General features: G+C 31.1%; 1 protein-coding gene across 11 annotated transcripts in view; it reads right to left on the reverse strand.

Moving 5' to 3' along the window:
- LOC127240924 (SNF2 domain-containing protein CLASSY 4-like) overlaps window positions 1-18,576 on the reverse strand; it is a 65,217-nt gene that overhangs the window by 7,199 nt on the left and 39,442 nt on the right. Inside the window, exon 2 of one of the 11 annotated variants that reach the window (XM_051259781.1) lies at window positions 5,678-5,844. The exons of 7 other annotated variants lie outside the window; for them this stretch is intronic. The gene's annotated coding sequence lies outside the window, so the exon portion shown is untranslated. Of the gene's footprint in view, window positions 1-5,677; window positions 5,845-6,872; window positions 6,947-9,274; window positions 9,286-11,660; window positions 11,672-18,576 lie in introns of those variants that run through there. 3 more of the 11 variants (XM_051259779.1, XM_051259786.1, XM_051259785.1) reach the window with 3 other exon arrangements.

The following is an 18,576-nucleotide window of genomic DNA, read 5'->3' on the forward strand; positions in this document are numbered from 1 at the left end:
AGTAAAGGTCATTTGGGTTCTACTAGTTTTGAGTCATTTGACTGCTTACACTGTCGTTTGAAAATTTAATCAGTTTTATCCTTCTAAAAAATGTATCGATCGTAAGTAAACTATTTTCTTTGGTTCATTTTGATATTTTGAGTCCTTTTCTTGTTCCCTATATAAGTGAATGTCATTATTATGTTATATTTATAGATGATTACTCCCACTTTATATGGATATATTTTTTGAAACACATCAAAATTACCTCAAATATGATATCCCCGTCCATTCAGTGGTGTTGGTTTTATCCTTATTCCTCTGCGTGAACATTTCAAATTGGAACCTCGTGCATGTTTATATTGTCTTCTCGGTTATGGGATAGTGCCCAAAGGTAATAGGCTTTGCGATATGATCTCTAAATGGGTGCGTATTTATCATCATTTAAATTTTGAGATAGTGTAATACTTTCTATCATGTCTAAATTCCATGTCTTATCTCTTTTTGGTTCACCTTCATTCATGTCATATCTCATCGACCACATAAAGTAAGTCATACATCTACTCATTTACGTGATTATCATTATTTTCTGCTATGCTAACTCTATATGAGCCTAGTTCATTTAATGAAGCAAATTATGATCCGTTGTGGCGACAAATGACATCTCAACAATTGCAAACTTTGAGAAGACTCATTCATAGGTCTATGTTGATTTACCTCCAGAGAAAACACCCATTGGCTGCAAATGGATTTTCAATATTAAAACTATGTTTGATGGGTCAGTTGAGCATTACAAGGCTTGTTTAGTTGTGAAAGGATAATAATAGGAACATGAAATTAATTATGAGGAAACCTTTGCTCTGGTGGCACGTCTTACCTTTTTCGTTCTTTAATTGTAATTGCAATTGTTCGTAAGTGGTCTCTTTTGCAGTTAGACTTTAAGAATGACCTTCTCCATGGTGATCTCTTTGAGAATGTTTATATGGCATTGTCTGTTGGTTCTTTACCTTATTCTAAAGTTTTCAAATGATGACGTGCTCTTTATGGCTTAATACAGACTCCTAGTGCTTGGTTTTCCAAGTTAAGTTCAGCTTTTCCTTCAGTTTGGCATCACTTCTAGTTCGCACGACTCTGCTGTTTTTGTTCAACGAAGTATTTATGGTATCATTGTGTTACTTCTCTATGTTGATGACATGATCCTCATTGGGGATGATCACTCTACCATATTTGATTTACATAACTACCTTTGGAAGCATTTTGATATGAAAATTCTTCTCCACCTTCGGTATTTCTTGGATCTTGAGTTTCTTTATTGTCCTAATGTATATTACATGTCTCAAGCTAAGTATGATTTTGATATGTTGTATCGTTCCGGTCTCACCAATTGCAAGATAGATTTGACACCCCTCGATGTTGGATGTTGTCTTACATTAATGGATAGGACTCTTCTTGAAGAGCCTTCTCTTTATCGTCAGCTTATTGGGAGATTGATTAATTGACAGTCACTCATTCTAATATTGTTTACACTGTCCATCTGGTTAGTCAATTCATGTATGCACCTTGCACTACTCGCTACTCTGCAGTTCTGCGTATTCTTCGTTGTGTTAAGGGAACACTATTGCATATATTAAACTTCTCAAATCAGTATCTCGTAACTTTATTTGGTTACTCTGATGCTGATTGGGCAAGTTATCCTACGGATCATTGTCCCACCACTGGTTTTTGTTTCTTTATTGGTGATTCTTTTGTCTTCTGACGTAGAAAGAAACAAATAGTTGTATCTCATTCCAACACTAAATTCGAATATTATGCCCTTGTTGATGCTACTTCTTGACCTTAGAGTACCACAGTCATCTCTTATTTCTTTGCATTACGACAATAGAAGTGCTATTCTGATTTTTCACAATGATATTTTTCACGAGCGCACAAAATACATCGAGATTGATTGGAATCTTGTCAATCATCATATTACTTATGGAAACGTCAAGTTATGACCCGTATATTCCAACGATCAAACTACAGATATTTTTACCAAGTCACATTGTAATACCTCTGGAGTTGGATCGGTGCTAGAGCAACTTCCGTGGATAAGCTGGTGTCAGACCATCCAAAATTAAATACTAATTAAATGGATTGAATAGACAACTCATGTAAAGATTGTGCACATTCCTTTTCGGGAGCCGCATTGACGATGGGTGACCCACTGCGTGTTAGTGAGGACAGAAGCGCGCTCGAATGACTCGTTTTGACCTGTGGGGCCAGTCTATGATCCTGGCACGCCCAGCTTTGCGGGGCTTGTGAGCAAGGTGTCACAGTTGGTATCAGAGCCGACCTGTGATAGCCCAAAGTCGTTAACCTGACTGTTGAGAGGCCTAGAAGTTTTGTTTTATATATAGCAAAGGCTGCGCCCAAATTGGGCTGCCTACGTACCCGAATGGGATACAAGCTATACGTAGTTCTGCTGATACAAGCTATACAGTCCAAGCCAAGCAAGCAGACCAGACAAGCCTAGGTATGCCTAAGGCATCAACACCAACAAGCCTATCAAGTCTAAGTATAAGTCTCCTAAAGACAAGTAAGAAGGTGAAGCTTACTACCTGAAATGGAAAGTTGGGAGACCATCTGCATCCGCTCAAAAAAGGCATCAAGGGATATCTGTCGGGAGAAGTTTCCGTCCAATTAGAAGATAAACTGCTAAAGTCGCTAAGGCATCCGCCACACAGTTCCCCTCCATATATATACAAGACATCTGCCAAGTTGCATCCCTAAGTCACAGTCAAATACACATAAGGCATTGCTGGAGAGTCCAGTGGCTCGTCTCTAAGGAGATCAGAGAGATGCATATTGTCGAATCTGTCTCAATCCATAGTAGCATCAGTCCTTGACCAATCGCTATCCAAACTTTAGTTTGCATCGCCATCAGCTCTGCCAAAGTGTTTGTCGCATACAGAATCAGGGTCTGAAACACTATGAGTAATTCTCCTGCCGAATCTCGGATAATACTTGCCACTCCGGGATTGCCAAGCGAAGCACCATCTGTATTAAACTTGAACCATCCCGGAGACAAAGCCTCCCAATGCACCATAATCGGAAGCCAAGGAATCAGAGCGGGAGATCAAAATCCAAGCCCATTAGCTATATGAAAGTCACCCTCCCAATGTCGACGTAGAACAATCCTAGCATGCCAAAGAGTGTGCAAGTGTGAATGAATTTGCTAGATGATCCTCTCGGAAGACACGCGAAGCCCTCTATGCTTCGCATCGTTCCGAGCAATCCAAATGAACCATTGTATCAACAACGGAACATAAGCTCTAATACTCTGAGAATGTGCCGAAGAAAGCCTCCATGAGGACACAAATAGATACAGTGTATGTATCTCAAGCAAAGATAGCCTGAAAAGCGCCGCAAAATGCTCCAACAATCGCCAGGCAACCGCCGAACCAATAAAGAGATGTGGAATAGTCTCCACCTCTATATAACAACAATGACATCGTGATGCAATCGAGACCCCATAGTGCTGAAGGATCTTGTCCGTTAGAATCCATCGCCGAAATAATCTCCATAGGAATACGGACATCGTTGCAGTCAAGATATGTGACCATAGTATCCCCATAGAGGCTTAGCAATTGATAGATCAATAGGGTGCAACATGAACGTTGCGTTTTTACGTGGGGGAGGATGTAATACCCCCGAAGTTGGGCCTGTGCTAGCCCAACTTCCGTGGATGAGCCGGTGTCAGGCCATGCAAGATTGAATAGTAAATAAATTGGTTGAATATACTACTCATGTCAACAATGTGCATATTTCTTTTCAGAAGCCCTACAGAAAAAACTCTATAGAGTTAAGCGTGCTTATCTTAGAAGTAATTTAACGATGGGTGACCCCCTGAAAAGTCTACCAGGGTGCAGGTGAGTAAGGACAGAACTCTGCTAGAAGGACTCGTGTTGACTTGTGGGCTAGTCTATGATCTGGGCAATCCCGGCTTTGCGGGGCTTGCTCAGTTTTGTTCTCACTTACACAAACTCGAGTTGACATTTACGGCTTGGAATATTTATTTGTTCATCTTATTATTCATTTTTATCCATTTTAGACTATGCCTATAAATAGGCATTGGCTTTCGTTTTAATGTACTTAATTATTTTCCTACCAAAATATTACAGTAACGAGAACAACAATACATGTAACCTTTACTTTATTTCTATGATCTAGTTTATTATAAAGGTTTTTCCATCTTCACCAATTTTGGTTTTTAATTTTAGCAAATTATTTTAAGTTTTAGTCAAACTTGGGGTGTATTGATATAATCTTTAATATATATATATATATGTAAAGGCTAGATCTAATCAAATAACAGTTAATGTATAACAACATCAAAAGAGAAAAGGAAAACATATACAAAAAATATATTGAAAATGAAACATCACCTTGAGTTTTTATTCAATGCTCCAAATAATAGATATGAAGTATGAAATCTTTGAATTATCAACTACTTAATTAAGGATTTAAGTAACATATGACATAAACATTTGCACAAGAAAGAAAGAAAATAATTTTGAATTATCACTACAAGAAAATATCATTTTGTAACGAAGTCTTTTTGTCCCTAAATTCACTTTTTCCGTTACTAATGACATTAGAGAAGGAATTAGGGATGTAATTATATTAGCTATGTGAACTTTAGGGACGGAATTCCGTTACAAATATACAATTTGTTTTGTAGTGAATAGTCTGACCTTGAGTATATAAAAACCTTAGATCAAGTTGAATCGTAGCCTAAACTGAATGAATAACAATATCAACAATCAATCAAATGAGTAACAAGAATGCATATAAGAATAGATTGAAACAGCAACGTAACATTTCACTACAAAAAAAATAGTATATTCGTAACGAAATTCCGTCTCTAAAGTTTACGTAGCTAACGTAATTTCATCTTAAATTTTATCTCTATTGTCATTAGTAATGGAAAACATGGATTTAGAGACAAAAAAACCTCGTTACAAAAATAATATTTTCTTGTAGTGTTTGTATAGATTCTACTCTCCAATTGAATCATACCTAAAAACTAAATGAATAGCAATATAAACAATGCATTGAATTCTCACCATACCACTTCTCTGAGTTAATTTTGAGGTTTTATCCAACCTCGAGTATGTGAAAAAAATTCTTGATTACTTCAAAAACATTGATCTAGTCGAATTGTAGTGAATAATTGAATGAATAACAATACCAACAATGTACAAAGCAAAAAGGAAAATGCATGTATAAGAATAGATTGAAAAAGAAAAACAATCTTGTGTTGAGATGTCACTCTGCAAATAATGGATCTAAAACGATCTAAAACATAAAATCTTTAAACTCTCAACTACTTACTTAGCTGGATTTAGTTTTGAGTTTTTTCCACCCTCAAGTATATTGAAAAATCTCGAGTGTATCGAAAAGTTAGATGTAGTTGAGTCGTAGCTAAAAAGTAAATGAATGGAACTATCAACAATAAATTGAATCTAGACTAATCAATTCTCCAAATTAGTTTTTACTTTTTGTCCGACTTAAAGTATATAAAAAAAAATCTTGAGTATATCATAAACATAAATCCGGTCGAATAGTAGCTAAAAGTTGAATGAATAAAAATACCATAAGTATATCCAACGAGAAATGAAAACGCATGACTAAGAATAGATTGAGAAAGCAACATAACCTTGTGTTTAGATGACACTCTGCGAATAATTGATAACAAATGTGTAATCTCTGAATTCTCGACTTCTTAATTCTCCGAAATAATTTTGAGTTTTGTCCAACTTTGAGTATATTGAACAATTCTCAAGTGTATCAAAAACTTAGAGCCAGTTGAATCGTACCTAAAAACTAAATGAATAGTAATATCAACAATGTATCGAGTTCTCAATTATGCACTTTTTCAAATTAGTTTGGAGTTTTTATACAACCTCAAGTATATCGAAAAAAATCTTGAGTATATCAAAAACTTAGATCCAGTTAAATTGCAGCTAAAAATTGAATGAATAACAAAACCAACAATGTATGAAACCAGAAACAAAAATGCATGTATAAGAATAAATTGTAATAGAAACATAACTTTATTTTAAAATTCTACTCTTCAAAAAATGGATCTAAAATGTGACATCTCCAATTTCTCGAGTACTTAATTATCCAAAATTATTTTGATTTTTGTCCAACCTTGAGTATATTGGAAATATTTTGACCTCATCAAAAACTTAGATCCAAGTGAATCATACCAAAAAACTAAATGAATAGCAATATCAACAATGCTTTAAGTTCTTGCCATCTTAGTTCTCTGAATTAATTTTGAGGTTTTATCCAACCTCGAGTATACAAAAAAAAATCTTAATTACATCAAAATCTTAGATCTAGTCGAATCATCGCGAAGAATTGAATGAATAACAATATCAACAATGTCCAAAGCAAAAAGGAAAATGCATGTATAAGAATAGTTTGAAAAAGAAACATAACATTGTGTTTAGAAGCTACTATGCAAATAATCAATCTAAAACGATATAAAACATAAAATCTTTAAATTCTTGACTACTTAATTCTCCGGAATTGGTTTTTAGTTTTGTCCAGCGTCAAGTATATTGAAAAAATCTCGAGTGTATCGAAAAGTAAGATGTAGTTGAGTCGTACGTAAAAAGTAAATGAATGGCAATATAAACAATGACTCGAATCTAGACTAGTCAATTCTCTGAATTTATTTTTAGTTTTTGTCCGACCTCGAGTATATAAAAAAATCTTAAGTATATCAAAAACATAGATCCGGTCGGATAGTAGCTAAAAGTTGAATGAATAACAATAACATAAGTATATCCAAGTAGAATTGAAAATGCATGAAAAAGAATAGATTGAGAAAGCAACATAACCTTGTGTTTAGATGGCACTCTGTGAATAATGGATCACAAATGCGTAATCTCCAAATTCTCGACTTCTTAATACTCTGAAATAATTTTGAGTTTTGTCCAACTTTGAGTATATTGAACAATTCTCGAGTGTATCGAAAACTTAGATCAAGTTGAATCGTACGTAAAACTAAATGAATAGTAATATCAACAATGTATCGAGTTCTCAATTACGCAATTTTTCAAATTAGTTTGGAGTTTTTTACAACCTCAAGTATATCGAAAAAAATCTTGAGTATATCAAAAACTTAGATCCGGTTAAATTGCAGCTAAAAATTGAATGAATAACAAAAACAACAATGTATGAAACCAGAAATGAAAATACATGTATAAGAATTGATTTTAACAGAAACATAACTTTATTTTCAAATCCCACTTTTCAAATAATGGATCTAAAATGTGAAATCCCTAATTTCACGACTACTTAATTATCCGAAATAATTTTGATTTTTGTCCAGCCTTGAGTATATTGAAAATATCTTGACCTCATCGAAAACTTAGATCCAAGTGAATCATGCCTAAAAACTAAATGAATAGCAATATCAACATTGCTTTAAATTCTCGCCATCTTAATTATCCGAATTAATTTTGAGGTTTTATCCAACCTTGAGTATATCGAAAAAAATCTTGATTATATCAAAAACATAGATCTAGTCGAATCATCGTGAAGAATTGAATGAATAACAATATCAACAATGTCCAAAGCAAAAAGGAATATACATGTATAAGAATAGTTTAAAAAGAAACATAACATTGTGTTTACAAACTAGTCTGCAAATAATCAATCTAAAACGATCTAAAACATAAAATCTTTAAATTCTCGACTACTTAATTCTCCAGAATTAGTTTTTAGTTTTGTCCAGCCTCAAGTATATTGAAAAAATCTCGAGTCTATCGAAAAGTGAGATGCAATTGAGTCGTACCTAAAAAGTAAATGAATGGCAATATAAACAATGAATCGAATCTAGACAAGTCAATTCTCCAAATTAATTTTTAGTTTTTGTCCGACCTCGAGTATAGAAATAAAATCTTGAGTATATTAAAAACATAGATCCGTTTTGATAGTAGCTAAAATTTGAATATATAATAATACCATAAGTATATCCAAGGAGAAATGAAAACTCATGAATAAGAATAGATTGAGAAAGCAACATAACCTCGTGTTTAGATGCCACTCTGCGAATAATGGATCGCACACGCGTAATCTCCAAATTCTCGTCTTCTTAATTCTCCAAAATAATTTTGAGTTTTGTCCAACTTTGAGTATATTGAACAATTCTCGAGTATATCGAAAACTTAGATCCAGTTGAATCGTACCAAAAAAACTAAATAAATAGTGATGTCAACAATATATCGAGTTCTCAATTACCCAATTCTCCGAATTAGTTTGGATTTTTTGTCCAACCTCAAGTATATCGAAAAAAAATCTTGAGTATACGAAAAACTTAGATCCGGTGGAATTGTAGCTAAAAATTGAATGAATAGCAATACCAACAATGTATCAAACCAGAAACGAAAATGCATGTATAAGAATAGATTGTAACAGAAACATAACTTTATTTTGAAATTCCACTCTCCAAATAATGGATCTAAAATGTGAAATATCCAATTTCTCGACTACTTAATTATCCGAAATAATTTTGATTTTTGTCCAACCTTGAGTATATTGAAAATATCTTGACATCATCGAAATCTTATATCCAAGTGAATCATACCTAAAAACTAAATGAATAACAATATCATCAATGTTTTTAATTCTCGTCATCTTAATTCTCCGAATTAATTTTGAGGTTTTATCCAACCTCGAGTATATCGAAAAAAATCTTGATTACATCAAAAACTTAGATCTAGTTGAATCGTAAAGAAGAATTGAATAAATAACATTACCAATAATGTACAAAGCAAAAAGGAAAATACATGTATAAGAATAGATTGAAAAAGAAACATAGACTTGTGTTTAGATGCCACTCTGCAAATAATGGATCTAAAACGATCTAAGACATAGAATCTTTCAATTCTCGACTACCTATTTCTCCGGAATTAGTTTTTAGTTTTGTCCAACCTCAAGTACATTGAAAAAATCTTGAGTGTATCAAAAAGTAAGATGCAATTAACTCGTACCTAAAAAGTAAATGAATGTAAATATCAACAAAGAATCTAATCTAGACTAGTCAATTCTCCAAATTAAATTTTAGTTTTTGTCCGACCTCAAGTATATAAAAAAAAATTAAAAAAAATCTTTAGCATATAAAAAACATAAATTCGTTCAAATAGTAGTTAAAAGTTGAATGCATAACAATACCATTAGTATATCAAATGAGAAATGAAAACGCATGAATAAGAATAGACTGCAAAAGCAACATAACCTTGTGTTTAGATGCCACCCTGCGATAATAGATCACAAATGCGTAATCCAAATTCTCGAGTTCTTAATTCTCCGAAATAATTTTGAGTTTTGTCCAAATTTGAGTATATTGAACAATTCTCGAGTGTAACGAAAACTTAGATCCAGTTGAATCGTACCTAAAAACTAAATAAATAGTGATATCAACAATGTATCAAGTTCTCAATTATGCAATTCTCCGAATTAGTTTGGAGTTTTTGTCCAACAGCAAGGATATCGAAAAAAATCTTGAGTATATGAAAAACTTAGATCCGGTGGAATCGTAGCTAAAAATTGAATGAATAACAATACCAACAATGTATCAAACAAGAAACAAAAATGCTTGTATAAGAATATATTCTAACAGAAACATAAATTTATTTTTAAATTCGACTCTCCAAATAATGGATCTAAAATGTGAAATCTCGAATTTCTCGACTGCTAAATTATCTGAAATAATTTTGATTTTTGTCCAACCATTAGTATATTGAAAATATCTTGACCTCATCAAAAACTTAGATCCAAGTTAATCATACCTAAAAACTAAATGAATAGCAATATCAACAATATTTTTAACTCTCACCATCTTAATTCTCCGAATTAATTTTGAGGTTTTATCCAACCTCGAGTATATCGAAAAAAATCTTGATTAGATCAAAAACATAGATCTAGTCGAATCGTTGTGAAGAATTGAATGAATAACAATACCAACAATGTCCAAACCAAAAGGAAAATGCATGTATAAGAATAGACTGAAAAAGAAACATAACATTGTGGTTAGAAGCCACTCTACAAATAATCGATCTAAAACGATGTAAAACATAAAATCTTGAAATTCTCGACTACTTAATTCTCCGGAATTAGTATTTAGTTTTTTTTTTTTAACCTCAACTATATTGAAAAAATCTCAAGTGTATCGAAAAGTGAGATGAAGTTGAGTCGTACCTAAAAAGTAAATGAATGGCAATATCAACAATGAATCGAATCTAGACTAGTCAATTCTCTGAATTAATTTTTAGTTTATGTCCGACCTTGAGCATATAAAAAAAATCTTGAGTATATCAAAAACATAGATCCGGTCGGATATTAGCTAAAAGTTGAATGAATAACAATACCATAAGTATATCGAAGGAGAAATGAAAACGCATGAATAAGAATAGATTGAGAAAGCAACATAACCTTGTGTTTAGATGCCACTCTGCGAATAATGGATCACAAACGCGTAATCTCCATATTCTCGACTTCTTAATTCTCCAAAATAATTTTGAGTTTTGCCCAACTTTGAGTATATTGAACAACTCTCGAGTGTATCGAAAACTTAGATCCAGTTGAATCGTACCTAAAAACTAAATAAATAGTGATATCAACAATGTATCAAGTTCTCATTATGCAATTCTCCGAATTAGTTTGGAGTTTTTGTCCAACAGCAAGTATATCAAAAAAATCTTGAGTATATGAAAAACTTAGATCCGGTGGAATCGTAGCTAAAAATTGAATGAATAACAATACCAACAATGCATCAAACCAGAAACGAAAATGCATGCATAAGAACAGATTGTAACAGAAACGTAACTTTTTTAAAAAATTCCACTCTCCAAATAATGGAACTAAAATGTGAAATCTCCAATTTCTCGACTACTTAATTATCCGAAATAATTTTGATTTTTTTCCAACATTGAGTATATTGAAAATATCTTGACCTCATCAAAAACTTAGATCCAACTTAATCATACCTAAAAACTAAATGAATAGCAATATCAACAATGCTTTTATTATCGCCATCTCAATTCTCCGAATTAATATTTTGGATTTTTCTAACCATGAGTATATCGAAAAAAATCTTGATTATATCAAAAACTTAGATCTAGTCGAATCGTAGCAAAGAATTATATGAATAACAATACCAACAATGTACAAAGCAAAAGGAAAATGCATGTATAAGAATAGATTGAAAAAGAAACACAACATACTGTTTAGAAGCCACTCTGCAAATCATATATCTAAAATGATCTAAAACATAAAATCTTGAAATTCTTGACTACTTAATTCTCCGGAATTAGTTTTTAGTTTTTTCCAACCTCAAGTATATTGAAAAAATCTCGAGTGTATCGAAAAGTGAGATGCAATTGAGTCGTACCTAAAAAGTAAATGAATGGAAATATCAACAATGAATTGAATCTAGACTAGTCAATTCTCCAACTTAATTTTTAGTTTATGTCCGACCTCGAGTATATAAGAAAAATCTTGACTATCAAAAACATAGATCCGACCAAATAGTAGCTAAAATTTGAATGAATAACAATACCATAAGTATATCAAAGGAGAAATGAAAACGCATGAATAAGAGTAGATTGAAAAAGCAACATAACCTTGTGTTTAGATGCCACTGCGAATAATGGATCACAAATGCGAAATCTCCAAATTCTTGACTTCTTAATTCTCCGAAATAATTTTAAGTTTTGCCCAACTTTGAGTATATGGAACAATTCTCGAGTGTATCTAAAATTTAGATCCAGTTGAATCGTACCTAATAACTAAATCGAAAACAAGATTAAAGAAACTAAATAGAACTTTTATTAGAATAAAAAAAAACCCAAGAACACAGTAGGAACACAAAAGCACAAACTATTGTACCTCAGATTTTACGAGGTATACTCTTATAGATGAAGAGCAACCAAAAACAGTTTTGCAACGGTCGACGGCTAACGGACACCCACCGAAAACCTAGTCTACAACCCCAAAGCAAGAAACCCTAACACTCTATTATAAAACAAGTTGATTTAAGGAGAATTGAACTGTAGAAATCCTCACCAAACACTCCCCTAGGCACACAAAAGAATCACGTCTCCATTCAATGGTAAATCGGCCGGAAAGAACCAACTTCGAACACAAGGCAACCGGAGAAGAGAGACTTGCTAGATGTAGGCAAAATTTTAGAGAGAGAGATTTCAGCAGTGGCACATCTATACTTCTGTATAATGAGGGTTAATACTATATATATAACTCAAGATGGACAGCTCAGATGTGATCCCTAAAATGAATGGCCGGGATCCACTCCTGAGGAGACAGGGGTCAACCACATTTAGTTGGGCCATCTGAACTGGGTCGGAGATGCAGGTCGCGCACCAAACAGACACTGGAGTGGGTCGGAAAGGCCCGAGGGCAATTCGGCCCAAATAAATCCCAACATTAATTTTAGTCATAAAAATTAAGAATTATTAATTTACCTAAATCACAACTAAGAAAAATCACAAGATCAAATTAATAATAAATTAGAATACAATGCAAGAAATATAAGAGACACTTTCTTTTGTATCTATTTTTATGCTATGCAATATTTAGTATACATATATTTATGTTAAAAAATGGCAAATTCAACATGTCCATTTTCTTTTAACATAACATTTAAATTTAATTTTCATAAGGATCATTATATTTGTTAAAGATATAAAAATAATTAATTATTGATAGATGAACCATTTTAAGGTGTCTCGTGAATTTTGTTGTAAAGTTCTAAATTTTATATTTTGAGATGAAATTAGTGTATGTATATTTTAAATGAAAATTAGAGGTTGTATATGATATGTATATTCTTTTTAATAAGATTACATTGAAAAATGTGAAAATAAGTTTTAAAAGATAAGTAAGCAAACACTATAATCCATTATTTATAAATTTACCCATTTCGGGATTTTTCAACGTTTTTGGCCCAACCCAATTCAATTGGTAGTACCGACCTCGAACATAAATGGTAATAATAAAATTTCTATATAATTATCTACAGATAGTGACTCACATATCTCAAATCTTGAATTCAATAGTTGAGAGTTCGAAGATTGAAGCTCTACCTCTAAGCATTTGGAGAGTCGCATTCAAGCTCAACGTGATGTCTCTTTTTCAATATATTATCATATTCTTCAATTTCTCGTTTGATAGATTTTTTATGCAATTATCATTTGGTTTTAGCTAAAATGAGAGTGAACCTATTTTTTTATGCACTTGAGGTTTGGTTCTATGATACACTCTAGGTACGAGAAAAAGCTCAAACCTCTTTCTCTTATTATTATTCCATTGAAAATTCAGTCGTATGTTTGTCATAATCTAAAATAAATTCATAGAAATATTGTTCTTTTAATTATATAAAGAAAACCACACACATTTCCTAAATCTAGAATTGGCTCTTTAAGGAATTAAAAATTTTACTTTCTACATCTATTATTTGGAGAGCCGAATCTAAACTTAAGGCGATGTTTGTTTTTTACTCTATCATCATCTTCCTTCTCTCTTTCTCTTTTGATACATTGTTGGAGTTTTTAGTCATTTAGATTTAACTACAATTAGATTGAATTTCTATTTTGGAAACACTCGTGATTCTTTCGATACACTCGAAGTTTGACAAAAACTTGAAATTATTTATCTCCTTCTCAATAAGATGATATTGTGGATTTCTAATAAAAGTTTATAATAAAATGATATAATATTGTTTTTTTCCCACTCCTTAATTGAGTACTCGAGAATTCGGAGATCTCACTTTTTAAATCCATTATTTTCGTGAGTGGCATCTAAAGATGGCTTTTTGTCAATCTTTTCTTATATGCACTCTCTCATTTTCCTTTGATGCATTTTGGATACTGTTATTCATTCATTTTTTTAAGCTACACTTCAACTAGATCTAGGTTTTCGATACACTCAGAATTTTATCAATATACTCTAGGTTCGACAAAAACTCAAAATCATTTATCTCTTTCTCAGCCAAATGATGTTATCATACAGTGGCGGAACCAGAAATAGTACGTAGGAGGGGCTGAATGTTATAAAAATAAAAAAAAGGGGGCTGAATGTTATAAAAATAAAATAATTAAAATAATTAAAATATTTTTTAAAAGTTGAATATATATTAAATAGTGTAAAATTTACAAAGAAGCAATAACAAACTAAAGTCTTCTTGTATAAATGAAAATAAGAGGGGATTTTACTACAATAATAGAATAACGACTGTGAAGTATAATAAAGAAATCAACCAAACCTGAGACATTGCAACTCCAGCCAAAATGGAATCCAAATTCAGCTACGTAAACCAAAAAAAAATATTACTTATTCAACCCGACAAAAAAATATTACTTATTCAACCTGACAAAAGAATAAACTATAAAAAAAAAAAAAAGATACAGTACCTTAGTATTGTCACGATATTTGTATTCTTCGAGTAGCCATGTTTTGAAACTCTTGTAAAATTGCTTCAGTTTCAATAATTACAAAAAATTCCTTTTTCAAGATAACACACTAGACAATTGGTAAGATATTCATCTCCCATTATGTTCCGCAAATCATATTTGACAATATTCATTGCCGAGAAAGATCTTTCAACAATTGTGACCGGTAAAACTAATGCCAACTTGATCAGTCGATAAATCCAATAGACAGTACTCTTACAATTCATTTGAATCATCTATGTAAGATCTCCAATATCACAAAGGCCAATAAAAGTTGGTTCTGATCTCACATAACGTAGAAATGTTTGAAGTTGTGGTCTTAATTATGATAAATTATGCATAGAAAAATCCTTCAAATATAACTAAGCAAGAAGAATAATCTGGTCTTCATCAAAAGTAGCAAACAAATTGGTGGGATTAAGACATGCTATTCCCATCAACAGCTTCGAGTTTAATTAAGTGAACCGATGATTTATTTCTTGAGAGATAATATCGATCACCTAACATTGTTAAAAAAAAATAAAATTAATATTTCATAATATAAACTAATACTGCAATAATTTTTATAATAAATAAAGAAGAATAAAATACCTGTATGAAAGCGTCCACTCGAAAATAATGAAGATGTGTTTTTCTTTGGGCGTCAACAAGTATTCTCAATAGTCTGGGAATGATATCATTCATATCGGGGACAATTTCCATAACCCAAACAAAACTTAGTTACTTCATCCAAAAAGTCCTCCCAACCACTTGTTCTAAATTCTTGCAATTCATCATATGTTGGTTATATTTAAATAAAGCTATGTACTATCAGTTGTTCCTTTATAGAATTAATTTTGTATAAATTAATTTCTGAAGGATTGATTCGCAATTCTTTTACGAGAATTGGTCATTAGTGATTACTTGATAACCACTTGGGCACACTTTAAGAATAGCCAAATATATTTTGACTGCAATTAAATGTGGAGTGCGTCAAATGCTTTGACTACAATAATAATTTTTGGAAATATTACTTGTGCACAAGGCTGAGAGTAATATTTTTATGGCTCTTGAGGATGACAGTATGCGGTTAGGCGTGAGGGTGTTGTTTATCATTTTTAAAATATTAGCGCTGTTTGAATTATCATAAAGTCGACACTTTGTATGTCGAATTGTATAGAGTGGAATTACTCACATCCATTGGCCAAGAAACTGACATACAATATGTTTTTGGGAATGTTAAAGTCCACTAAATTGTCTTAGCATGAGACATCCAATTCCCTCCTAGTACAACGCTGAGAGCTGAATTCAATGTGGAAAGCTCACATTTAGAGGATTGGAACATACGTGATTTATTCATCTCAAAGAGTATGTTCGAACTTGCAAGAAAGTTCGGATGAGGTTTAGCCATATAAGTTTCAACTAACTTATCCATTGAATTTTTCACATACACAAAAAAAAATCTGTGCAAGATGTCACGGAAATAATGCATAACAATTATTTTTATTTATTATATATAATGATTGAATTTAACTTATGCAAGACGTCATTAGTTGCAACTAACTTATTCATTGAATTTTTTCCCATACACCAAAAAAATCCGTGCAAGATGTCAAATAAAAATGGATAACAATGAATAACAATGAATCTTGTTCATTATATATAATGATAGAATTTTACTTATCCAACAAAAAGTATTAAATAATAACTAGATTTTTGTTAGATGTCAGAAGTTGAAACTAACTTATCCATTGAATTTTTGAAAAAATCTGTGCAAGCTGTCAGGGATAGAATGGATAACAATGACTTTTATCTATTATATATAATGATTGAATTTAACTTATCCAACAAAAAGAATAAAATCATACCTGGATTTCTGTTAGACGTCAGAAGTTGGAACTATTTTATACATTAAATTTTTCACATACACCAAAAAACTCCGTGCAAGAGGTCAGAGAGTAAATGGATAACAATAAATTCTGTTTACAATATATAATGATTGAATTTAATATATTCAACAAAAATAATTAAATCATACCTAGAGTTATGTTAGACGTCAAAAGTTGGAACTTACTTATCCATTGAATTTTTCACATACACATAAAAAAAATCCGTGTAAGATGCCAGCGAATGAATAGATAACAATGAATTTTATTTATTATATATAGTGATTGAATATAATATATCCAACAAAAATATTGAAATCATACCTAGATTTTTGTTAGACATCAAAAGTTGGAACTAACTTATCCATTGAATTTTTCACATACACCAAAATAATCCGTGCAAGATGCCAGGTAAAGAATGAATAACAATGAATTTTATTTATTATATATAATGATTGAATTTAACTTATCGAACAAAAAGTATTAAATTATACTTAGATTTCTGTTAGACGTCATAAATTTCAACTAACTTATCCATTGAATTTTTCACATACACTAAAAAAATCTGTGCAAGATGTCACGGAAATAATGGATAACAATAACTTTTAGTTATTTTATATAATGATTAAATTTGACTTATCCAACAAAAACAAGTATGAAACTATTTTATGCATTAAATTTTCGTATACACGAAAAAAGTCCGTGGAAGATATCAGAGAAAAATGGATAACAATGAATTTTATTAATAATATATAATGATTGAATTTAATATATTCAACAACAAAAAAAATTAAATCATACTAGATTTATGTTAGACGTCAGAAATTTGAACTAACTTATCCAATTAATTCTTCACATACACCAAAAAAAAATCCGTGCAAAATGTCAGGTAAAGAATGAATAACAATGAATCTTGTTCACTATATATAATGATAGAATTTTACTTATCCAACAAAAAGTATTAAATAATAACTAGATTTTTGTTAGATGTCAGAAGTTGAAACTAACTTATCCATTGAATTTTTGAAAAAATCCGTGGAAGCTGTCAGGGATAGAATGGATAACAATGACTTTTATCTATTATATATAATGATTGAATTTAACTTATCGAACAAAAAGAATAAGATCATACCTGGATTTCTGTTAGACGTCAGAAGTTGGAACTATTTTATACATTAAATTTTTTACATACACCAAAAAACTCCGTGCAAGAGGTCAGAGAATAAATGAATAACAATAAATTCTGTTTACAATATATAATGATTGAATTTAATATATTCAACAAAAATAATTAAATCATACCTAGAGTTATGTTAGACGTCAAAAGTTGGAACTTACTTATCCATTGAATTTTTTACAAACACATAAAAAAATCCGTGCAAGATGCCAGCGAATGAATAGATAACAATGAATTTTATTTATTATATATAGTGATTGAATATAATATATCCAACAAAAATATTGAAATCATACCTAGATTTTTGTTAGACATCAAAAGTTGGAACTAACTTATCTATTGAATTTTTTACATACAGCAAAAAAATCCGTGCAAAATGTCAAGTAAAGTATGGATAACAATGAATTTTATTTATTATATATAATGATTGAATTTAACTTATCCAACAAAAAGTATTAAATTATAATTAGATTTCTGTTAGACGTCATTAGTTGCAACTAACTTATTCATTGAATTTTTTCACATACACCAAAAAAATCCGTGCAAGATGTCAAATAAAAATGGATAACAATGAATTTTATTTATTATATATAATGATTGAATTTAATATATTCAACAAAAAGAATTAAATCATACCTAGATTTATGTTAGACGTCAGAAATGTGAACTAACTTATCCTATTAATTCTTCATATACACCAAAAGTATCCGTGCAAAATTTCAGGTAAAAAATGAATAACAATGAATCTGTCAGAAGTTGGAACTAACTTATCTATTGAATTTTTCACATACACTCAAAAAATTTGTGCAGGATGTCAGGTAAAGAATGAATAACAATGAACTTTATTTATTATATATAATGATTGAATTCAAAAAGTATTAAATCATACCTAGATTTCTGTTATATGTCAGAAGTTCCATTGAATTTTTTAGATACACCAAAAAAATCCGTGCAAGATGTTAGGTAAAGAATTGATAACAATTAATTTTATTTATTATATATAATGATTGAATTTAACTTATCCAGCTAA

The sequence above is a fragment of the Andrographis paniculata genome, unplaced genomic scaffold (assembly GCF_009805555.1).
Source record: "Andrographis paniculata isolate CXL003 unplaced genomic scaffold, ASM980555v1 Contig80END, whole genome shotgun sequence".
Taxonomy (NCBI): domain Eukaryota; kingdom Viridiplantae; phylum Streptophyta; class Magnoliopsida; order Lamiales; family Acanthaceae; genus Andrographis; species Andrographis paniculata.